This window comes from Dendrobates tinctorius, unplaced genomic scaffold, assembly GCF_039654945.1.
Source record: "Dendrobates tinctorius isolate UK_male_01 unplaced genomic scaffold, ASM3965494v1 ptg000104l, whole genome shotgun sequence".
Taxonomy (NCBI): domain Eukaryota; kingdom Metazoa; phylum Chordata; class Amphibia; order Anura; family Dendrobatidae; genus Dendrobates; species Dendrobates tinctorius.
The window spans coordinates 18,968,544-18,994,723 of record NW_027361772.1 but is presented as its reverse complement, the minus strand read 5'-3'; the positions used below and the strand labels follow the sequence as shown (position 1 = coordinate 18,994,723).

Below are 26,180 nucleotides of genomic sequence, written 5' to 3'. Positions count from 1 at the left end.
CAAATTGTACAATTCATGTAGCTGTTCCACTAGTAGTTAAGAATGAAAAGATAGATTGTAGATAGATACATAGACAGATAGATAGATAATACAGCTCTGGCAAAAATTAAGAGACCACCACATCAAATCCCTGTCATGGCCAGCCCAATCTCCAGACCTGAACCCCATTGAAAACCTCTGGAATGTAATCAAGAGGAAGATGGATAGTCACAAGCCATCAAAGAATAATTGCTTAAATTTTTGTACCAGGAGTGGCGTTAGGTCACCCAAAAGCAGTGTGAAAGACTGGTGAAAAGCAGCCAAGACGCATGAAAGCTGTGATTAACAATCATGGTTATTCCACAAAATATTGATTTCTGAACTCTTCCTGAGTTAAAACATTAGTATTGTTGTTTCTAAATGATTATGAACTTGTTTTCTTAGCATTATTTGAGGCCTGCAAGCACTTCCTTTTTTTTGTTATTTTGACCATTTCTCATTTTCTGAGAATAAATACAAAATTTAGTGCTTGGAAATTCGGAGACATGTTGTCAGTAGTTTATAGAATAAAAGAGCAATTTACATTTTACTCAAAAATCTACCTATAAAAAGAGAAAAATCAGACAAACTGAACATTTGAAAGTGGTCTCTTAATTTTTGCCAGAGCTGTAGATAGATGATAGATATATAGATAATAGATAGAGGATAGATAATAGATTTAAAAAATAGTAGAACAGCACAGTTAGGATAGGATGCAAAGCCTCACAGGTACATACCAGTCCTTATGAATAAAAATTAAAAAAAAGATTGAGGCAGCACACCACATTACAGTTGAAAAAGTGCTCTTTAATGGCCCATATGGCAACGTTTCGCTTCTAGGTGTGGACCTTTCTCAAGCAGAGACCTTTGCTTAAGAAAAGTCCACACCTAGGACTGAAACGTTGCCATATGGGCCATTAAAGAGCACTTTTTCAACTGTAATGTGGTGTGCTGCCTCAATCTTTTTGGATTTTTAGATAATAGGTAGATAGATAATAGATGATTGATAGATAGATAGATAATAGATAGCTATGGTAGATAGATAATAGATAGATGATTGATAGATAGATAGATAGATAGATAGATAATAGATAGATCTGGGTTAGACATGATACTCCGGCCTTGTCTGGGTCTCTCTGGACTTCTGAGGATCAGTGATGTGCAGGAGCTCCTGAGGGAGAGCGCACAGGTTCTCAGCAGACAGAGCTCCGCATTTGCATGTGAGATGTGCCGCTGCCTCAGGGGGCGCTGGGGACCCCCGTCTGTGTATCATCGACATTGTGTACCAATGACAGCGTACAATTACCTCAAGGTGACATACAACAAGTCTGACAATATAAATAAAGAGAAAACTTTAACATTGCCAGTGTGGAATATCACAAGGTGAACTGGAAAACAACAACACAGGACATCTCCTCCTCCTTGTCCTACAACCTCCCTATCAGTAGGCCTGCCTGCATATATAACGAGCTGCACTCAGAGTTTTCCTCTGGAGACCCAGCTCTGATAGTAGCAGCCATCCGTCAGCATTACATCAGGATTATAGCAGGATAGTGGATTGGGAGCACTGGGGGCCTGGAGGGTGATATTGGGAACATTCAATAACCCAATCTTTTCATCTGTGACCTGCGGCTATACTGTAGATGAGGCAGAGCCGAATCCGCTGTGTGCCAGTGCTGTATGTAGCTTCTTTTATAGGAAGCCCCAAACACCTGAGGGTGACAAGATATCTATGACCTATCATTTTTATAGATAGTCAATATCAGATCGGGTAATGCAGTACCTGAGAACGGCCATTACACAGTGTGGAGCTGTTGTGACCCAACTCTATGTACCGTTTACCTCAGCTCTTTGCTCCACCATTGAGCCTCAGCTTTCTGGGTCTTGAGACAACGGGAACGACAACGCCACTGTACCGTGTGGTAGGGGGCCGGATTGGGGGGTGGTCCACTGCTTTCCACGACTGGACACGGCAAAGACGAGACGGAGGCAGAAGTAAGTTGTAACAGATCCGGGTTTATTGGCCGTCCTCCTGACGACCTTAGCCATGCACCACAGTTCCTTTACAGCTCTCCGTTTCCAGGCCCGGGTACCTTTCACCTTCCCTTTAATCGTGATGACGTCCCTCGTGGATCTTTCGCTGGGGCTGTCCAAGACCAATCTACCGCCAGCGCTTCACCTGCCCAAGGTCGTCGTCCAATCGGTACCCCCGGGGCCTCATCTGTCCTGCGGTACGTCGTGTCAGGGCCACTCCCCTGACTGTCTTCTCCTGTCAGTCCCCTGGTCGAGCTCTTCGCCGTTCTCCATCTTCTGTCCTGAGTCTTCCTCTGATGAGCTCCCAGGACTAACCTGCCTGGAACCCCAACCAGTCCTTTTTATCCCCTCTCTCACCGGGAATTCCTCTCCTGGGTTCCTATCTCCCCACCCCCCATGACTAAGCGTTTCTCAAGCCCTAAGCTGCTGTTGAGTCCTGAACAACTCCCCCCTGCCATCTTGTGGTCATTTCTAGGTACTGCACTCTCTTGTCTGTCTTTCCCAGCTATCACCCTGCTGTCCTTGTCAATCTCCATCCATAGTGCACCAACCGTTCCCTTCTACTTCCAGTCAAGTCCGTCCGTCAAGTCACCTTCCCCACACTCCTCCTTCCTTTGTCCATTGTCATCCCGACAATCGTACTCCCTACCTACGTCGTCCTAAAGCTTGTCCACAGTCTGTTGTCGGACCGGTCGTTGGGCCAAACCCGCCGCCCACGGGGGCCGAACCAAACCGGAGCACCATGCTCCGAGCAGCCTACTGCTACTCGCCGGTGCGCACGCCACGTGACAACTTCGTTCAGGTTGGCGAGGTCCACCCGGACTACTCTACGGCGTGTTCCTCTCACTACTCTCCCCTTCTGCTACCTTCTACTGTTCGCCTACCAGGTCATCGTTGGCGCCCGCCCATCCTTTCGGGGTATCCGTGGTGTCGGGGACCTGACTGACGGACCACTCACTGTCTGGTTCGATATCTCTCGTCTCTTTGTCCTTCACTTAAAAGAGTCATTTTCGGCGTCTTCGTTACATCTATCTCGTACCCGGGACCTTTTACACACACATTTTTTTTTGGTTACACACACTATTCATTAAATCAACTTTTAACATACCGTATATATAATTACCACTACTTTAATAACAATAGGAGTTACTCAACCAGAGTAACCCCGCCTTTTTTTTTTGTTTTTTTTCTCTTTTTTTTTCCTTTTCTTTCAACATAACATTTTCGCACAGCATCTTTAAAACAGAATATAACTACTCCCCCTTCTTTTAGCATTAGTACCTACTCCCCCACATCTCCTCTATGTCAGGAAAAAGGTCAAACAATAAAAAAAATTCTTCTTAACCTGGAGGAAAACTGTCCTTGTGGCCTGCACAACGGTGCAGCAAAATCCCGACAGTCCGGGCCATCTCCTGATAGCCGGTAGCAAGGGGCCCCACAGCCGTGGAGCTCCCGGGATGCAGGGAGTGTCTCTAGGGGTCCTTTTTATGGGGGCTCATGACCTTCGGGTTCAGCGATTACGGCTACCGCGTAGTAGCCGCGGGGACAGTACTCCTTGTAGTACGACACCAAGTCCCCCTCCCGCAATGCCCGGCCGTGACGGATCTAAGTCACGTTGATGTATACCTTCTCGCCGGTTGCGAGGTCCCGAATGAACCCGTAACCCTTCTCCAGGTTGGTGTACACAGGCCGCCCCGTAGATCGTGAAGCTGCCATGCCAGCCTCCCCTCTCTCATGGAGCAGGTTCCAGACCTCCTGCTCTCTGGCCTTTTTCTTCCGTATGACCTCCGCGACCCAGACAGAGGGTCCGGTGTAGGCCCCGGAGTCCGGGACACGGCCAGGGTCGAGAGCGGGGCAGAGGCGGCCGCAGATTCTGGCAACCCAGCAGCCGCTGGGGCCGGGCGGCGGGCAGAGGCAGCCGTGGTCCCCGAGGGGTATGCCGCAGAGCCCGACAAGCAGGCCGCTGCCGACTCCGGGGGTGACGCAGATGCGGCCGCGGGGCAGGCCGCAAACGGAGTCGTGGACGGGGCCGGAGTGGCGGCCAGCTTCAGGGGATAGGCCGCTGCTGGCAGGTGGAACGCAGCAGCGTCGGCCGCGGGCTGGTCCCGCACCGGCGACACCGGATGTGGCGCCGCCGGGTGGGGTGGCTCGGGGACGTGGAGGCCGCGCGGGGAGGCCGGGTGGTGGGGGCTGGCCGCGGAGCCGCCGGCTGGGCCGGGGGACCTCTCACCTTCCCCGGCACCGCGGCCTCCGACAGGTCACCCCGCGACTCCTCCCGCAACCTCCGATCTTCACCCCGCCATCCGGCAGGGCCAGCCTCCAGGCTCGTGGGTCCCGCAGGGAGGCTACCAGGCGATGTCTTCGGCGGCTGCTCCCGCAGTCGCTCCTCCCAGGGGTAAGTTGGAGATGGCCTCAGTCCGTCCAGAATAACTGCAAACGCCAGGGCCTCTTCCTGGCGTTGGAGTACCACAGCCATGTTGATCAGCTTCTGGTACCACCCCGGATCCTCTGATGACAAGCGATGAACCGGAACCAAGTCTCCAAATTATAATCCACAGGTGAACTGTTTTTTGTAATCCACAGGTATTTGTAATCCACAGGTGAATTCTTTTGGAGTCCTTCTGGAGCAGGCCTGCCGCGGAAGATGTCATATTAGCGGCGGCGATCATGCCGACTACACCAAATGTGGTAGGGGGCCGGATTGGGGGGTGGTCCACTGCTTACCATGACCGGACGCGGCAAAGACGAGACGGAGGCAGAAGTCAGTTGTAACAGATCCGGGTTTATTGGCCGTCCTCCTGACGACCTTAGCCATGCACCGCATTTCCTTTACAGCTCTCCGTTTCCAGGCCCGGGTACCTTTCACCTTCCCTTTAGTCGTGATGACGTCCCTCGTGGATCTTTCGCTGGGGCTGTCCTAGACCACCAGCGCTTCACCTGCCCGAGGTCGTCGTCCAATCGGTACCCCCGGGGCTTCGTCTGTCCTGCGGTACGTCGTGTCAGGGCCACTCCCCTGACTGTCTTCTCCTGTCAGTCCCCTGGTCGAGCTCTTCGCCGTCTTCTGTCCTGAGTCTTCCTCTGCTGAGCTCCTCCTGGGACTAACCTGCCTGGAACCCCAACCAGTCCTATTTATCCCCTCTCTCACCGGGAATTTCCCTCCTGGGTTCCTATCTCCCCGCCCCCCATGACTAAACGTTTCTCAAGCTTTTCTCAAGCCCTAAGCTGCTGTTGAGTCCTGAACTACTCCCCCCTGCCATCTTGTGGTCATTTCTAGGTACTGCACTCTCTTGTGTGTCTTTCCCAGCTATCACCCTGCTGTCCTTGTCAATCTCCGTCCATAGTGCACCAACCGTTCCCTCCTACTTCCAGTCAAGTCCGTCCGTCAAGTCACCTTCCCCACAACCGCACCATACTGGGAGTGGTGGGTGGACATATAACTGTATGGGGGGCTTAAAAGGGGTATCTTTACAGATGGGTCTTTAATGAGCTCTGTGTAATGCTAAAAGGGGTGGCGATATTTATTGTCTATCCATAGATGACGACTGTATGATTGCTGAGGGTCTGGCTGCTGAGATTCCCACCAATCCCAAAAACAAGGGACCAATAATCCATTATGGGAACAGAGCAGTACTGAGCATGTGCGACCAAACCTCCTACATACATTAAAGGAACAATGGTCGCACATGCTCAGTAAAGTTCCGTTATCGCAGAGGCTTTTGGGACCCCTGTTCTCCAGATCTATGGAGATCCCAGCAGATGCCCCCCCCTAGCAATATATATATATATAGTTTATGTGAGGGCACCATGTGTTAGGTTACAAAAAGGCCAGAGCTGATTGTTGGGGGTCCCTATGTGATTTTAAATCAAAGGGATCTACTATTTGATTGTCTCTGCTCAGGCTGAAGTTTCATTTTATATTATAGTTTATGCTGAATTATCAGATGCCAGATTAAAAGGAATTTGACTACAATACTAATACACCATGATATTCAGGTGTAGCATGCTGCCATCGGACCGTCGGTGAGCTGGGCCAAGTCTGGTAGTAGGAGCGATGGAGTTTCTCGGGAAGCTTTAGAAGCCTGGAGTCAGCAGACGCATCGCTCCGCGGCAGAGCTTTTTATGGGACGTCTAACCATTTCACTTCCATTAGTCCAGGAAATGATGCCGGCACTTTCCATACTCCAAATCCTCCCGCCACAGATGGTAATGTATCTGTATGTCGTACCAATACAAGCAATTTATCATATGTGAATCATTTACTTGCATTTTTTTTTATTTTAAAGTGGGGGGGGGGCTTTAGTTGGTAAATGCCCTGTGCCGGACCTTCTCCTGCCCCCAGCTAACCTGCCCAAATAATCAGCCCATACAGTGCCAGAGTACAGGACCCATACAGTATGATGCCCAAATAAAAGTGCCATATGCTCGGCAGCAAACAACAATACTACGCAGCAACCCCATACACTGCAAAAATATTATATTGCCTAAGTATTAGTGCTACACAATGTAAATACCGCCATATAGTGCTCAAATAATACCAACATACGGTAACTATAACTGCATAAACTATCACTTTCACAGTTTCCCTTTGCCTTATGTGGTGGGAAATGTCTCATTTACTAAGTAATAGGCCCCCAATCATCACATAGAGAGTTGTTTTTGACCTTCCTCAGCCTGAAAAATGTTGGCATACTGTTTTTTTTTCTGCTATATACAGTGTAATGCCTATATAGTGGGATCTGTTAGAGGTATACATCAAGAGAAGACATACCAGACTTGTACAGCCAGGTAAACTGCAGAGGTGCCATGGGTGAAGAAGTCGAAGTCCCAGAGACTTAAAAGAATATGACAGAAGGTTTTTGCTTTGTAATCTGAGAGCAGCATAATGTAGGGCCAGGGACTCTGATTCCAGCGATGTATCAATTACTACGCTGTGTGATGCTGTTTCAACAAAGTCAGTGATTTATCAGCAGGAGATTATCACTACAGGACAAGTTGTCTCGTGCCTCCTGGTCAACTGCTCTGTATAACCCCGCCCCCACCACTGATTGGCAGCGTTCTGTCTATGCAAAGTGTACACAGGAAGCTGCCAATCAGTGGTGTGGGCGTGGTTATACAGAGCACTGCTAGATTAGCAGCAGAAAAAACAGGGTATAAAAATGACAGCAAGCAGCCCAGTAAGTGACATAAGGCTGGAATCAAGGTCTCTGCCCCTACATCATGCTGTTCTCGGATTCCATAACAAAAACCTGGTGACAGATTCCCTTGAACACTACAGAAACCACAATACATCTGCGGTTTCTGAAACAGGACGCTTCTTTTCATCTCCCCATGAGAAATCCGATATCACAGTGGGAGAGGACTAACTGTTCTCAGTTTAATGACTTTTATAAATGTAATTCCTTGGGATTTCTTTTCTTAATAAGTCTATGATGAGACTCAGTCTCTGGACCTGTGGGGGGGGGGGATGGCAGAAACTCTAAGGCCGGATTCACACAAACGTATAGAAAAAAAAAATCGCTAGACGTTCATCCAGAAAACTGACTACTTTATTCTCACTTGTCATCCGCATACAATGCGATTTCTTACAGCAGCAGCTATTAATCACTTACATTTACAGGACCATTCACAGTCTCCTGTGTTACAGAATTTCAATCTATCTGTACAAATAAGATGCTGGACATGGAATCCTGGTTTTGTTTTTTTTTTTGGGCACCCATAAACGTGAATGGGTGAGTCTCATCTGATTTAGGGGAGCAGCTAGTGCAAGCTGACATTTTTTTTTTCAGACCACGATGGTCAGTATTTGGTCAGTATTTTACATCAAAACTGACCAAATACTGATAGTGTGAACGTGGCCTGACAGTGAGCCACAGGTTGCATTTTTGCTTATGAAGGAATTTACTCTGTCTAAAGATGTAAATATTATTCCTCTCCTGTGTGTGGATATATTGTGGTGTAGTGACCACTGTGTCCGCTAGGGGGCGCTGTGTGGATGTCCCAGGACGAGATTATAAGCATTTCCAGTGTCCTGATAGGTGTAGGATACTGAATGACCGTTATGTATCCCAAGGTGGGTGGCCTTGAGATGGAGACATATGTGTGTGTGGATCAGCAGTGATACTGTTGAGGTGCTGTTTCAATGTGTCAGGGGCTAGTTACCTACAAATCCACCCAGGGGTGTGGTTAAGAACGCTATTGTAAAATGTGCATGAGTGGTTCAAGGACCTGTGATGAGGTCATAGCCATGTGACCCGGTGGTTGTGGCTACGGACCATATAAGGTGGCCAGGGTAGGTCCCATGAGTGAATGCAGGGACCTGGTTGGTCCGTTTTGGAAGGCCCCGTCTGGGAGAGATGGGGGCTGCCTTCCTGACAGCAAGGAACGCTGTGTTGAATGGCTGCACATGCCTGATGATTCCTAGGAGGGAATGGACGTCTGCAGCATGATGAAAGAACCATGAGGTTACCCTGACGTGGGTGAGATAGCTGAGGCTAGAAAGCCTGTGTATGCATAACCTGTGTGACTACAGGGTAACAGAGCTGAACTGTCATGGACACTAGGCTGTATAAGAGCTTTATGTTGCTGTTATGGATTTATGCTGCTGAATAAACCGCATGGACTGTTATGATTTTATGGAAAACCTGTGCCGGATCTGGTTTTGTGGCTGGTGAGTGAGTATCCCCTACTTGAATGACAGCGCTACCTTACAATATATACAGTACAGACCAAAAGTTTGGACACACCTTCTCATTCAAAGAGTTTTCTTTATTTTCATGACTATGAAAATTGTAGATTCACTCTGAAGGCATCAAAACTATGAATTAACACATGTGGAATTATATAATTAACAAGAAAGTGTGAAACAACTGAAAATATGTCTTATATTCTAGGTTCTTCAAAGTAGCCACCTTTTGCTTTGATTACTGCTTTGCACACTCTTGGCATTCTCTTGATGAGCTTCAAGAGGTAGTCACCGGAAATGGTCTTCCAACAGTCTTGAAGCAGTTCCCAGAGATGCTTAGCACTTGTGGCCCTTTTGCCTTCACTCTGCGGTCCAGCTCACCCCAAACCATCTCGATTGGGTTCAGGTCTGGTGACTGTCATCTGGCATAGCACCCCATCACTGTCCCTCTTGGTCAAATAGCCCTTACACAGCCTGGAGGTGTGTTTGAGGTCATTGTCCTGTTGAAAAATATATGATGGTTCAACTAAACACAAACCGGATGGAATAGCATGCCGCTGCAAGATGCTGTGGTAGCCATGCTTGTTCAGTATGCCTTCAATTTTGAATAAATTCCCAACAGTGTCACCAGCAAAGCACCCCCACACCATCACACCTCCTCCTCCATGCTTCACGGTGGGAACCAGGCATGTAGAGTCCATCCGTTCACCTTTTCTGCGTCGCACAAAGACACAGTGGTTGGAACCAAAGATCTCCAATTTGGGCTCATCAGACCAAAGCACAGATTTCCACTGGTCTAATGTCCATTCCTTCTGTTCTTTAGCCCAAACAAGTCTCTTCTGCTTGTGGCCTGTCCTTAGCAGTGGTTTCCTAGCAGCTATTTTACCATGAAGGCCTGCTGCACAAAGTCTCCTCTTAACAGTTGTTGTTGAGATGTGTCTGCTGCTAGAACTCTGTGTGGCATTGACCTGGTCTCTAATCTGAGCTGTTATTAACCTGCGATTTCTGAGGCTGGTGACTCGGATGAACTTATCCTCCGCAGCAGAGGTGACTCTTGGTCTTCCTTTCCTGGGGCGGTCCTCATGTGAGCCAGCTTCTTTGTAGCGCTTGATGGTTTTTGTCACTGCACCTGGGGACACTTTCAAAATTTTCCAAATTTTTCGGACTGACTGACCTTCATTTCTTAAAGTAATGATGGCCACTCGTTTTTCTTTACTCAGCTGCTTTTTTCTTGCCATAATACAAATTCTATCAGTCTATTCAGTAGGACTATCAGCTGTGTATCCACCAGACTTCTGCACAACACAACTGATGGTCCCAACCCCATTTATAAGGCAAGAAATCCCACTTATTAAACCTGACAGGGCTCACCTGTGAAGTGAAAACCATTTCCGGTGACTACCTCTTGAAGCTCATCAAGAGAATGCCAAGGGTGTGCAAAGCAGTAATCAAAGCAAAAGGTGGCTACTTTGAAGAACCTAGAACATAAGACATATTTTCAGTTTTTTCACACTTTTTTGTTAATTATATAATTCCACATGTGTTAATTCATAGTTTTGATGCCTTCAGAGTGAATCTATAATTTTCATAGTCATGAAAATAAAGAAAACGCTTTGAATGAGAAGGTGTGTCCAAACTTTTGGTCGGTACTGTATATATTATATATATTTGTGTGTGATGTGTATGAATGTGTGTAATGTATATACGTGTTCTCTCTCTCTCTGTCTCTCTCTCGCTCTCTTTCCCTCCCTCTCTCTCCCTCTCTCCCTCTCTCTTTCTCCCCCCTCTCTCTCTTTCTCCCCCTCTCTCTCTTTCTCTCTCCCTCTCTCTTTTTTTCTCTCTCTCTCACACTCTCTTTTTCTCTCTCTCTCTCTCTTTTTCTATCTCTCTCTTCTCTTTCTCTCCCCCCTTTTTCTCTCTCTTTTTTCTCTCTCTCTTTTTTCTCTCTCTCTTTTTCTCTCTCTCTCTTTCTCTCTCTCTCTCTCCCGCCCCCACACAGTTTCTGGTATCTCAGCTTCCTAGACACTGTCCCAGTGATTTTCTTTCTGGTAGATCCCAAAAAACCAATGTACCAGATGTTCTCCACCAAAAGGTAATCTTTATTATGTCATAGCACATACAGAGTAAAAAAGCGACGTTTTGGCCGCAAAAGGCCTTTTTAAAGCCATATGCAAAAGGAACACATATTTTGTATATGGCTTGAAAAAGGCCCTTTGTGGCCAAAACGTCGCTTTTTTACTCTCTATGTGCTATGACATAATAATGTTAACCCTTTGGTGGAGAACATCTGGTTCCTTGGGTTTTTTGGATCTAGCAATGTGGCAGTGTCGTGTGGAGTTGCCCACAGACTGCACAGACCTCCGAGTGGTGTACGGAACCGCACCCTATTTTCTTTCTGGAGTTCTTTGAACCTTTTGTTCATGTGCTGCACTGGTTATAACAGACTGTCCCTTTCAGGCTGACCTGTCAGGTCTCATGACAGGTATGTTTTAGTAAAGCATTATGTTCCACACGATATACCAATTCTGGAGAATCTTTCCTTATATTTCCTCATTGTGATGTTCCTCTCTTGTTCCTCCTGAAAATTCATGAATAAATTATTGTTACACAGCCTGACACTGGCAGCCCTGATTGGATAATGTCCTACTGTGTACTGACACACCCCCCCGACATTACCCAATCAGTGCTGCCGGTGTCAGGACACGCCCCATTTCTACTTTTTCAGGAGGAATTAAAGAGGAATAGTGTGAAACACAAATTTGTACCGACAAATGTTCCAAAAATGTATATAATCTTATGGAGAATAGAAAAATGCACTAAAACAGAAGTGGTGACAGGTTCCTGATTAACTACAGTCACAAATGATAGGAGCAGAGTCAGGCTTTAGAAAAACAATTTGCCGCCATTATTCATTGCCTTTCACTTGACAGTATTCCCACCTGACATTGTTCACTTTCTATTTTGTACTTCACTTTTTACTTTGTAGTTTTAATGTGCTGGAAGAAAAGATTTTGACTGAGTGGTCCTTTATAACGCCTGGGGGATCCTTTGATCTCTTACTTAAGAGAAATACTGAGCGGGGGGAAGCGATGAGAATACTACATACATATTTAAGTAATTACAGAGAGAAGAAATCCTGGAAGACCGTCATTCCGCCATATATGAATTAAACAGCAGATGGCACGGACGTCCTCATCCCGGGAAGGACAGCGGGCTCATGGGACGGGGGGCGTTGGATACTGCTGAGCATTATAAAGAAGGGGGGGATAGATCTTTCTTATTAACCATGATGTTAGCGCAAACTTTACAGCAAATCGCACGTGGAGTCAGATTCACACTAGGGTCATTCAGGATTCGAAAAACATGGCTGTCTTTAAAAAAAAAAAAGTGCCACCCCTTTCCTTAGGTTGTGTGGGGTGTTGGAGCTCTGCCCCTTTCACAGTGGAGTTGACAGTGAATGGAGTGGCGGTATGTGTTATGCACCTCTGCTCTATACAAGATGAGGCTCTGATATTTTGGGGGTTTCAGAACCCTGTTCTTAGGATCTCTTGGGGTCTGACTGTCAGGATCAGCCAGTTATTACTTGCGATTTTGTGAAACCCCTTTAAATTATAATTGGGGAACATTCATTAAATTTGCTACAAAGAGATAAAATTACAAAGTGGCGCCGGCGCATGTGCAATATCTATGTAGAAGCTATTGGTGCAATATTTATGTAGAAGCTATTGGTCGCAATCGCTTGCCTCTTTTCCAACCATTTTGTTTAATAGGCACCAAAAAAATTATTGGGTGTATCCAAGACTTTTTTTTTTGGACTATGGGCCTAAATGCTAACACTAAGTTGTTAATTACCTGCTTGTTTTACCCGGTGCCGGCACAGAGGTCACTAACCGCTCCTGCCGGCGATTCAGCTGTTCCAGGTCAAGATTAGCAGCTTTGCCTCTTATGGACTGCTCTGTTGACAGGACGTGACTGCCGACGTCTTGCTTGATTGATGGTCGGCTCCCCGCAGGTAGGCAGCGGGGAGCCAGCTATCAGTCAGCAGTCACGCTCTGTCAACAGAGCAGAGTGGAAGAGAAGCCGTGATGGCCCTGTCAATGTGATGTTAGCGGAAGCCGCAAAATTGCCAGTAGGAGTGGTCAGTGACTTCTCTGTGCTGAGAGATATCGGCCCTGGGCACAACACGCCGGTAGGCAGCAACTACCTGCCTGGCAATTCTTAGGCGCATAGTAAAAAAGAACTAGTCCTGAATAATTACCCCGTTAAACATACTGTATGTCTATCAGGAAAATCACATGGGTACTAATGATAATAATTGAAAAAAAACATCTTACTTCTTGGCACTTGCCAGTGACAGACACACATACGTCACGGTGCAGTGTCACTGACGACGACCGCACCCGTCTCCTGCTCACTTGTGATAAGAGGACTTTTGGTGTCATACAAGTGTAGGGTGGGACCGTGATGCTTTGCAGAAAAAAAAATATTGAAAAAACCACTCCATAAAGATTCACTATCAACAAGGTAACATATACAGCCCTGCCAACATCCATGTACCCACCGATGGGCAGCGTGGCCAGCCTCCACCAAACATACTGCTTCCAATATATCCATGGCAAGTACTTGCCCGGGGATTGCCAAAGAATAAAGCATCCAGCAAGTGTAAGCAATCAGACGGCCGACTCCTCTGTTGGCATCCGGACCTCCACTGATAAAACTGCTACCATGTCCCTATGACTCGTTAAGCCCAAGTTCCCACTTGCTTTTCTTCCCATTGCATTTTTTTTCTACCAAAATACAGACTATTGCTTCTTTGCTGTTTTCTCCTTTTGCTGTGTTTTGGTGCAGATTCTAAGCAGCGTTTTTTATGCTCTTTTAATTGAGCGCGAGGAAAAAAATCGGACATGTTGACCGCCCCCATAGAATATCATGGGTACGAATGCAATCTGTGAAAACCACGGACAGCACTCGTTGGAGAAAATCGATGGTATGAGAAAAGACATGTACTCCGTAACCGACTTTTCACCTGAATCAGTTGGATTTGATTAGGATATGAAAATAATGTTTCTATTCACTGACACCAAGAAAGAGCTGCTGAAAATGCCGCAGAATGGAAACGCACCGTATGTTACAAAAGCTGCAGAATGTTCTATGTTATTTACAAATATGGGGAAAAAAAGGAATTATCTATTGTAAGGAGACTTCCCTCTCTCCGCACCAGTGACAACTACATTTTGCAATTATTTATAACAGCTGTAAAACATGGGAAATGCTTCTCGATCCTCCAGGGAGGAACCGCAGATGGAGATTTATAGTCTGAGTATTGGATGCAGAGTAGCTCACTCATGTGGAGAGGTGGCTTCAAGTTCAGAAGACTTCTACAACTTCCCAACCCAGACCCCAATTACGGTATCGCCCTATTTAGCCCTTACTACTACTTCCACTCACCTTAATAAACATTACGGCTCACAGAAGGGTCGTGCTCCACCTTGGCAGGTGCCTTTACCCTCCACTTGTGGACTCTCTTCTGGACCTTCTGAATCCCAGGCGAGAAGTGCTTCGCTATCTCTGACCTCAGCCTCACTATCTATGAGCCCAGGCGTTGTTGATTCCCTACCCTCCTGCCCTCCTCCCTAATTTCGCCTCACACTGTTCATTACTTGAAATACGCCAATTAGCGAACGTGATGAGAAATGACTCGGTAATAGCTGACACACAAGTCATAAGAGTGGCATACGTGACCTATATTCGGAAACTGCAGGACTACCAGTACTCAAATACAGCAACCTTTCTTTAAAAAGGGGGATCCAGTAAAATGGATCTGTCGCATACATTATGAAATAGATCTCTTAGACCGGTGAGGCTGGTGTACTTGCTTTCAAAATCCATGTGAAAATGGCTGTGCCAAATGCTTTGAGACTGCTGTTTCTGCATGTTTAGTAGTTTTTACGCTTTTAGTGACAAATACATCAAGTCTATACACAGACTCAATATGTACAGTGTTTTCCTTTATTTTTCAAGACTTCTGCCCTTCGTCCTGGCAGCTGACAACTTTGGAATTGGGTCGCTCTCCCAGGGCTGTGGGGTACTCGGTACCGGGCCGGTCTCTCAGAGGGGAATATCACAGCAGCGGTGACCTGGTCAGTGGCCCTGGGCGCCCATGTAAAAGGGCTGAGTTGGAAATAAAGTTTATGAGTGGATGATTTGTGTCGCCACCTGTGGTGTTCGGCAATGAAGATGTTAAGCCGACGCTGCAGACAGATCCTCTGGGACAGATGGTGTGGTGCAGCTATGATGTTGTGGCCCTCCACAGGTAGGGCAGTAATCCCAGGGCAGTGAGGATAGGTGTTGAGGAAGAGGGTGCAGTGTTAGGCACAGAGATGAAGCAGTGCTGACAGGGTTGCAGGAAGAAGGCAAGGACACAACAGGGTGCAGTTTCTTTACCTTTACTTTGCTTGGCAAATGCAGTCCAGGGTCCAGATTACAGATGGCACAGGAGCTGGCTAGCCTGGAAGCAACTTAGGAATCTCTCTATGCAGATGGGTTGTGTAGTCTCCTTCCTAGCGCTTATTTTTAAGTACTTGCAGTACTGTGTTACACTGAAGTTCCACATGCTTATTCTCTTTAGAACCCCCTCGTATGGCAGACAGCTGTAGCCTTCCTCTTCTGGCTCACCCGTCGCTGTTGTGCCTCCGAGTCTTATGTGGGAATAGAGCATTTACAGCGTCCTTTTCCTCCGATTTCTGTTGCAGGACCATCAGTGTCCATACAGCCTTGGAGACCGGGCTCCAGATTATGCGCTATAGCTGGGAATGAGCCTGAACTCTCTGCTCTATCTCCCAGCTCTTCTCCTCCACGTCCACACACGTTGCCCTCCTCACACGAACTCCTTCTCTTCCCTCCTGGCCCCCAGAGAGTAGCTCCTCCCCCAGGTTTGGTTCAGAGCTCCCTCTGCTGGCCTGGAATGGAAAACTGTGTTGTGTGTTGTGGTTAACTGCCAGAGAGATCCTTTATTGCTTCCAAGCATGACATCACACTCCCTAGGAGGAAGGCAATGCCACTGTGGCGACCATACTCCTGGGGGCGCCACAGAATTCTTTACTGGGTGGTAACTTGGTAAAGGTTATATACAAGGGATAGCGGGTGCAAAGTCTTATGGACATTTCCTTTCCAGTATAAAGCAATTTTCACTCTCAATATCCTTCCTCCATAGTTGACTCCAGGGTCAGTGAGGCACACTGCTTCTCTCTTCTCCGCCACAATCCAGCTTTAACGCTACAGTCCTGATCAGCAAGTCTCCTTACTTAATCTTCAGTTCCACATCCTATTTCTGTTAAACATCACTTGCACTCGGGAACTCCACCAGTCCGTCATAATTAGTCCTACTTAGGTCTGTTACCATCTGTGTTACAAGCTCCGGGGTTCCTAACTCGGCGTCATATCTAATGACCGTTCTCCAGGCCACTGTGTCTCGTCAATCACTTCTCTTCAGTATCACACTATCCTTCACCTTTAGTCTCCTCTCACTTAGGACGGTGAACCTATGCAGCTTTTCTCACTTTAGGCTCCAAACCCTATCTGCATAACTGTAAGCAGTTACTTTCCCTACCACTACCACTCTCACAGTGGGCTAGTCCCAAACATTAACTATATCCTAGCTTACCCTATCATCACTAACTATACTACAGTCAACTATCTACATCCCTATACTACCTGTCTTCTAACGCTATACCTTACACTATATATTCTATACTATACAATACAATTCACATGACAAAATATATACAAAAACGCATGCCATAATACACATTATAATATAACACAATGCAATTGGTGTCTTCAGGGGTAGGAACACGACGGCAAAGTCCACCATTCTTACACATGGATCCAAAATGTCAGCGTTTTGTTCACCGAGCCACTTCGTTATTACTTTTGCCTTGTGACATGGTCTCCATCATGCTGGAAAAAATAGTCACCAAATTGCTCCTGGATCGTTGGTAGAAGTTTCTCTTGGAGGATGTTTAGATCCCAGTCTTCTTTCATGGCAGTGTCTTAGGTAATATTATAAGTGAGCCCCCTCCATGGATGAAAAGCCCCCACACATGGATGGTGTCAGAATGCTTTACTGTTGGCATCACACAGGACTTGGTAGGCCTCACCTTTTCTTCTCTGAACAATCATTCTTCCAGGTGTCCCAAACAATCTAAAGGGAAGTTATTCATCAGATAAACTAACTGCAGTCCAATCCCTGTACTTCCTGCAGAATGTCACTCTGTCTTTGATGTTTTTCTCGGAAGGAAGTGGTTTCTATGTTGCTCTTCTTGACACCAGGCCATCCTCCAAAAGCGTTCATCTCACTGTGCGTGCAGATGCCGTAACATCTGTATGCTGCCATTTCTGAGCAAGGTCTGCACTGGTTTTGAACTGATCCCGTAGCTGAATCCTCTTTAGGAGACAGTTCTGGCATTTGCTTGATTTTTATTGGGTGCCCTAAAACCTTCTTCACATCAATTGAACTTCTCTCTTTGAAGTCCTTGAAGATACAGTAAATTCTTAATTTATGGGCAATCTTACAAGTAGCAATGTCCTTTCCTGTAAAGCCCTTTTGATGAAAACCAAAGTTTGCCTGGAGGTAACCAGACAGGCAGACAAGTAACAGGGACTGGAAGCCACAGGGATCCATGGGATGTCCCAGAGACTGCAGACAGGTTGCAAAGGTACTGAAAGCTGCAGGCAGCCCAGGGACATCCAGATGACCACATACAAGTAGTAGAGGTTCTAGAAGCCACAGACAGACATGAGACATCCTGGAATCTGGACGCCATAGACAGACAGGCGATGTCCTGAAGACCATAGACAGGTTGCAGAGGTACTGTAGGCTGCTGGCAGCCACAGACAAACTATGAGTCTTAATACCAAGACACAGGTGTCTTATAGAGGTCTAGGAAGCTCAAGACATGGAAGCATGCAGGGCTACTTGCAAAGCATAAGACAGTTTAACAGACCAGGGTCTAGGGAGCCGAGCCCAGACCTCGGACTGGTGTGTAACAGTCTTACTTGTGGAACTTGCCAAAAGTAATTATTACGGATGGGTAAAATATCTCCGATCTTCAGAACACCATTTACCTCCACCCTCACTGCCTAAACCCTTCTGTTATGATTGAGTCACCGTAGGAGGCAAAAACAGAAATGCTAGCTAAGTCCTGAAAACCAGAGAAGTTGGCAACTATCAGATTGCAGACCCCTGAACCTATCAACACAACTAGCAGTAGCCGTGGGGGGTTCCTACGATGACCTAGACCCCTCGATCACAGCCGGAGCGATACAAAGGCCTAAAGAAGGAAAGGGGAAATCTAACTGCCCCAGAGCAGACCCCAAAGCAATAGGCAGCCCCCACATATAATGACGGTGAAGCAAGATGAAAACACTTACACAGACAGAAAGACAGGCTGAGCAAAGACGGGGCCCAAAAACTACCTAGATAGGAACGGATAGGAAGGCTGCTGTCTGCAATCTGCCAAAACCCTATCAGAGACAAAAGCCAACAAGCTGATATAAAAATGGCCCTGAAGCAACTAAGCTTCAAAAACTAAATCAGCACTCAGGTACCTTCAGAAGACAGAGCTCACGGAACACTGCACACTCCAGCAGGGAATGGCAGAATCCAAAAGCAAGAAAAACAAGAACAAATCTTAGATGCAAAAAGGCAAAACAGAAAACTTAGCTTTAGGAGAGCAGGAATCAGACTGGTGTCCAAGAGTCCACAGAGAAATCACCCGCAGGGCAGAAAGGGCGTAGGCTGCCTTAAATCCAGTCAGTGACTCCACTCAGCCAATCGTCTTCATTAGTCCCAGGTGTCTGATAATCAGGCTCACTACCTTCCTTCACTAGAATAGGGAGTTCACCAGGCCTCAGTGACGGAGGGGAAAATGAACTCACAACACCCTTCCATAGACTAAAAGTAACAAATCATTACACCCACTGCTTAGAGAAAACAAAACAAGGATTGAATGAAAACATTCAAAATTGACCCATTGGGGTCTTCAGGTATCTTTCGCCAATAGGCTATACTACGTGCCACCAGAAAGGTGGGCCCTGTCCAGTGGTGCACATACATTTCATAGACCTTTGCTATGGTTTCCAAACTACCTGGAAAAGGGGACGTGATGCTTTTTTTGCCCTCAAGTTAATTCCCTCCACCCAATGGAATATTTTTACCAGTCACAGTGGTGACCAGGCCCATCAGCCAGGAGCCAACAAAGCTGTGGCTGTAAAGGATGCCTACCCAAATAGAAAGCGATGCTGGATCAAACGAATGCCGCATTGACCCTTCCAATGCCGTAAGCCACCAATTTAAGCTTTTCCCCTCTTTGGTCCACTTTGTATGTGGTACTCTAATGTTCATTAATGTGAAAGTATTTGATGTATGTCATGTGCTGTAATATAAATGTACCATGTGTTGTGTATAAGATTAGGGCTAGCATAGGGTATAAGTTTGCATAAAATAATAGTGGGGTTAGAATAGAGGGGGGCATATTAGAGATAGGAATAGGAATGTTAGTTTAGTTACAGGCAGCATAAGGGTTTGTCCAGTGGGGAGGAGTTAGAAAACTGCAGTGCAGAGCAATAGAATATAGTAGAGATACTTCCTGGTTATGCAGCAGAGCCCAGGCAGCCTTGCCCAGGCCAAGGAGCAACAGTGAGAGATACAGTCTGCCAGCCATGGGGATAAAGCTGCTACGGCAGGAAGGGGCCCCAGGTTGAGCGTCGTACAGGCGGGCACCAGCTTAGACAGGACCGTTCCAATATGGATCCAGGGTCTATGACCGGGCAGGTGGATCTGAGATGGCGAACCTGCACCTTTTCCTACTGAAACCATCCGAGGAAATGGTAGGAAGCTGGTGGGTCTGAAGGCACCAACGATTGTCCAGGGGCAATGCAGGCACTGCCAGAAGAGAGACAGAGTTGTCAGGAAGAACAGAGGCTGCCAGGAATGCAGGGAAAGTGCATGACATGCTGCTCTGTGTATGTTGTGCTGCAAGTGATGGATACCCTCCTGCTTAGTAAAGTTAAACTGCTGGAAAAGAACTTTGTCTCTGGAATGGTTTGTGAAGCTTAGGAACGCGGAGCCAAAGTGACAGAAGCCGAGGGGACGTTGACAGTAAACGTCAGTGCACTGCCGCACACGCTGCGCCTGCAGCAGAAGGGACATTATATTTTATCTGTGGGGCGCCAGGGTGTGGGAACCGTACAGCCCGTTGCCACAACTACCACCCTGGCTGCCTTACATTACCATAAATCCTTAGTCCCGCTAGACCATCAGACCATATTGACATTAAACCCTTCACTGCTGAAGCCCACCATGGATACTGGAATACACCCCCCTTGTCTGTACTGATATTAATATCACCACCAGCTGCACAAGTTAACCAGGAATACAAACATTAACCCCTTCATTGTTCTAGACCATCAGCTAATCCTGAGATTAACCCCTTTGCTGCAATAAACCTTACATACTGGAATTAACCCCAAAGCCCTAGATCACTAGAAATGTGACTTTATGCTGATGTTAAAGGGTCTCACTTCCCCATCAGGAGGACAGCAAGTCTACACATTTTTACAGGATCATACAGTTGTTAAAGTAGGACGCATGCACAACACCTGTCAATCATGCACGCGTCCTGGCAGGTATCTGCATTCGTGACGTTGTCAGTGTTGCTCTACTCCAGCAATACTCACCTTTGCTCATGCGGAGGCCAACCCTTTTAAAACCTTCACTGCCCTAAGACCACCAGGGATACAGATTTTTTAACCCATCATAGCCTTCAACCACCAAAGGTGTAGAAAGTAACCTTCGTTGTGCTACGACTGGATGCTGTTTAGTACTATTTGTATAGGATGATATGTGGTCCCGTATATCTGACCTCCATGTAGCCCATAATTTCAGTGCTGCATGTTAATATTAATTACAGTATTTTTTTATTTATTTTACTCATTTATATAGCGCCATTAATTCCACAGCGCTTTACAGACATTACAGTAATTGCTGTTCTGTAGAGGAAACAGTGCCCACGTTCCTTATTATCTCACTTGTTGCAGATTTCAGCTTTCAGCAAAGTCATCATCACTCACAAACAAAATGGGATAAGAAACTGTTTTACTTGAGACATACAGCAATCATTATCCTCATCATCACAACATGGAGGATTAAAGCAAGAGAACTGACACAAAGAAAACCAGTGAGGTCATACAGTACAGTATGAGCAAACGCTAACAGCACAGTCATCAGCATAAGCCTGCAGCTGTTGTATCCTCCAATATCACTAGCTACAAAGGTAGCTACAAAGGCTAACAGAGAACACTGCAAGTGATGGAGCTGAAATTCACATTACTGCTGTGGACAGTGCCTCAAACACATGATCTGCAGGTTGCATGCGGTCCATGAGGCTGCATCTTGTGGTCCATGAGCAACAGACCTCTGGAGACGATCGCGGCCCGGTCCAGGGGGCTGCTGACACCAGCGCTTTTCAGCTGAATGTGCGTAGTTGGACGCACATTTAATTGAAATGTATTGCGGCTCAGACACCGGGTCTCTGCTCCACAATAACAGCCACTGGTCAATCAGAGGCCAGCAGCTGACGTCGGTGGGCCCATCACGGGCAGCATATGATTTCATTACTGTTCGCCGCCTCAGCTGTAGAAGAGAAAAGGACACTGTTCGCCAAGGGACAAGTGAGAAGAATCTTTTTTTTTTATTAATATGCATGTGAAGAGCAGCAGAAGTGAGGACATTCCTACAAGATGGGGACCAGGAGGGAGACATTACTACACGATGGGGATCATCATGGGGAATATCACTACAAGGTGGGGACATTACTACAAGATTGAGGACATTACTATAAGATGGGGACCAGGATGGAGGCATTACTACAAGTTGGGGATCAGCATGTGGAACACTACTACAAAACTTGTACATTACTACAAGATGGAAACCAGATGGGGTACATTACTACTAGATGGGTCCAGGATGGGAATAATACTACCAGATGGGAACAAGATAGGGGACATTACTACAAGAAGGGGTCCAGGGTGGAGACCTTACTACAGATGGGGACCAGGATGTGGGACTTTACAACAAGATGAGACCAGAATGGGGGACAGTGCTACAAGATGGGGACATTACTACAAGATGGGGACCAGTATGGCAGACTTATTACAGGTAGGGACCAGGCTGGGGGACATTATTACGCAATGGAGTCAGAATTACTATATGGGTCAAATTGTAAAAAAATATTATTGTATGGGGCTGTTTGTGCCCCCCCCAAAAAAAGAAAAATCAAATTAATAATGTAAAAATAGTTGCCACTAAAAATGATGTTTATGTACAAACTAAAGCAGTCAAAAAAAAAGTATACACAGTATTTGTTATGGCCGCATCCAGAAAGACCCAAGCTATAAAACAGTACCATAACCCATATGATAAATGCCATGAAAAAAAAAAATAAACACTCCAAAAATATTTTGGAGAAAAAGATGATCAAAAAAGTTGTATAGAAAAAAAAATATATATCACTGAAAACGTCATCTCGTCCTGCAAAGAAATCAGCTTGTCAAATTATTATTTTTCTCCATGTGTGGCCCATAAACCCACCCGAGTTTGAGACCCCTGCTCTAAACTAAGAGATGCAGTCCCCGGCGGCCCCATAGCAGCCATATTGGCTGCCGCTATGGTATTCTCGCTCTTGGGTCTGCTAACACATAACTCACTTCTCTGTAGTGTCCTCTTACTTTGCCTGTACCTGTTGCTCTCCCTGCGCCACCATCTGTCGGTCTCCTTGCTTCGTCCATCCTTTGGGAATCGTAGGAGATTTCGGGAATATTTCAAGACGTATAACCCTGAGAGAGATGTCCCTGAATACCGCTCGCTTGCAGGATCAATGTCCCGCGTCCGGCTATGCCCCCCAGTAGTATGTCATAGGCTGAACTGTCACCCTGCATTACTCCATGACACGTTACCCTCCAGAAACCCTATATTACTGCTCGTTAACACCCTGAACTATTCCAGATCACCCAGCGTGACCTCCGGCTGCAGGCGCTGATAAACACCATGAAATGGCGTAAAAATCCCCTCCACCATACTCACAAGTGTTATGAATTATACGCGGCCCGGCGGCGGGTAGCATACAGTTCATACAGGGTTCATACAGAATCCCGCTGCTCCCGTATCACTGTACATTATCCCTGGCGCTGCCTTTATTGTGCAGTATCGTTGTCAGTGACTTTGCTTTTATTTTTTCTTACTCGTCACAGGGAAACCATTTCCTACGTCGCCTCCAGCGCAGCGTTATTTCGTCTCCTAACGCTGACCTAGAAATATTCTGGATCTATTGAGTCGGCGGGCCTGGGGAGTTATAAAACCATTACACTCCAAATGTCAATAATTTGCTCGCTTTTTGTCACGTAGATTGTTGGTGTTCATTTTATTTTATTTTTTTATATGGTGTTTTGCATGTTTATTGCTTCCCTTGAGTGCAATATATTGGGTCTATATGTATAAAAAAGATTATTTATTTTCATAAAAATTTTTTTTTTTTTTTTTTTTGCTTTACGTCATTTACCTTAAGTGTTAAATCTTTTTAGATTTTGATAAATTGGACTTGGTGATATCACATATGTTTTGTTTTTGTTTTTGTTTTTTAAATTTCTACATTTTTGCACTAGGAAAAGAGAATGATTAAAACTTGTATACATTTTTTATTATATTTGTAAAACTTTTTAATTGCTTTTTTTTAGTTTCCCTATGGCACTTGAATCTGCAATCGATTAATCACTTGCACAATATTAAAGATTTGCTTTTATAGTGGTATTATTCACCTTCAATATGGTAGTAGTATTATTTTTTCATCATACATACTAGTGTAATGCAGCCTCAGTGTGGTAGTATTATTATTTTACACCCTCCATAGTGGTATTATTCAGGCTAAGGGTGGTTTCACATTAGCGCTTTTTAAGCGCACGCACGGCCGGGGGTAGCTCCGCCCCCGAGCCGGCTCTCTGCCCGGCGTGCCCGCCCCTTGCTTGTAGCGCCGCCTCCTAGCGCACAGCGGCGCCTGCGATCGGCGCACCCTATCTTTAGCATAGGGTGCGCAGATCGTGCGCAGGCCGTGCGCTAGTTGCGCTTTGACCTGCGCTGCGCACTTTTGACGGTGCGCCGTGCGCGCCAAAATCAAACTTTTCGGACTTTGGCGCGCACGGCGCACCGTTAAAAGTGCGCAGCGCAGGTCAAAGCGCAACTAGCGCACGGCCTGTGCACGATCTGCGCACCCTATGCTAAAGATAGGGTGCGCCGATCACAGGCGCCGCTGTGCGCTAGGAGGCGGCGCTACAAGCAAGGGGCGGGCACGCCGGGCAGAGAGCCGGCTCGGGGGGGGGGAGCTACCCCCGACCGTGCGTGCGCTTAAAAAGCGCTAATGTGAAACCACCCTTATTTTTCTTCCTACATACTGGTATTATTCAGCCTCAGTAAGGTAGTAGTATTATTTTACACCCTACATAGTAGTATTATTCTGCCTCTGTATGGTAGTAGTATTATTTTACACCCTACAGAATGGTATTATTGAGGCTCAGTATGTTGTTATTATTCACCCTCAGTATGTTAGTAGCATTATTTTTCATCCTACATAGCGGTATTATTCAGATTCAGTATGGTAGTAGTATTATTTTTCTTCCCACATAGCAGTATAATTCAGCATCAGTATGGTAGTAGTATTATTTTACACCCTATAAACTAGTAGTATTCAAACTTAGTAACTCAGTAATATTATTTTACACCCTACATAATAGTATTACTCAGGCTCAGTATGTTGGTATTATTCACCCTTGGTATAGTAGTAATATTATTTTTCATCCTCCATAGCGGTATTATTCAGCCTCGGTAAGGTAGCGGTATTATTTTACAACCTACATATTGGTATTATTCAGACTCAGTATGATAGTTGTATTATATTTACACCCAATAATGATATTATTCAGGCTCTGTATGTTGACATTATTTACCCTCAGTATGGTAGTAGTATTATTTTACAGCCTACATAATGGTATTATTCAGGCTCAGTAAGATGGTATTATTCATCCTCGGTATGGTAGAAGTATTATTTTTCATCCTACATACTGGTATTATTCAGGCTCAGTATGGTAGTATTATTCACTCTCAGTATGGTAGCAATATTATTTTTCATCCTACATAGTGGTATTATTCACCCTCAGTATGGTAGGAGTATTATTTTTCATCCTACATAGTGGTATTATTCAGGCTCAGTATGGTAGTAGTATTATTTTACACCCAGCATAATGGTATTATTCAGGCTCAGTATGTTAGTAGTATTATTTTTCATCCTACATAGCGGTATTATTCAGATTCAGTATGGTAGTAGTATTATTTTACACCCTATATACTAGTAGTATTCAAACTTAGTAACTTAGTAATATTATTTTACACCCTACATAATAGTATTACTCAGGCTCAGTATGTTGGTATTATTCACCCTTGGTATAGTAGTAATATTATTTTTCATCCTACATAGTGGTATTATTCACCCTCAGTATGGTAGGAGTATTATTTTTCATCCTACATAGTGGTATTATTCAGGCTCAGTATGGTAGTAGTATTATTTTACACCCAGCTTAATGGTATTATTAAGGCTCAGTATGGTAGTAGTAGTAGTATTTTACACCATATAAGGATATTATTCAGACTCAGTATGTTGATATTATTCTCCGTCAGTATGGTAGTAGTACTATTTTTCATCTTACATAATGGCATTATTCAGCTTCAGTATGGTAGCAGTATTATTTTTCATCTTACATAATGGTATTATTCAGCTTCAGTATGGTAGTAATAGTATTTTTCATGTTACATAGTGGTATTATTCACCCTCAGTATGGTAGAAGTATTATTTTTCATCTTACATAGTGGTATTATTCACCCTCAGTATGGTAGTAGTAGTATTTTTCATCTTACATAGTGGTATTATTCACCCTCAGTATGGTAGTAGTAGTAGTATTTTTCATCTTACATAGTGATATTATTCACCCTCAGTATGGTAGTAGTGGTATTTTTCATCTTACATAGTGGTATTATTCAGTCTCAGTATGGTAGTAGTAGTATTTTTCATCTTACATAGTGGTATTATTCAGTCTCAGTATGGTAGAAGTATTATTTTTCATCTTACATAGTGATATTATTCACCCTCAGTATGGTAGTAGTAGTATTTTTCATCTTACATAGTGGTATTATTCAGTCTCAGTATGGTAGTAGTAGTATTTTTCATCTTACATAGTGGTATTATTCACCCTCAGTATGGTAGTAGTAGTAGTATTTTTCATCTTACATAGTGATATTATTCACCCTCAGTATGGTAGTAGTAGTATTTTTCAACTTACATAA

The 26,180-nt window shown here is 45.3% G+C and overlaps 1 protein-coding gene across 7 annotated transcripts in view; it reads right to left on the bottom strand.

The window, feature by feature from the left end:
• ANK1 (ankyrin 1) overlaps window positions 1-26,180 on the bottom strand; it is a 321,679-nt gene that overhangs the window by 179,230 nt on the left and 116,269 nt on the right. The gene's annotated exons all lie outside the window — the stretch shown is intronic.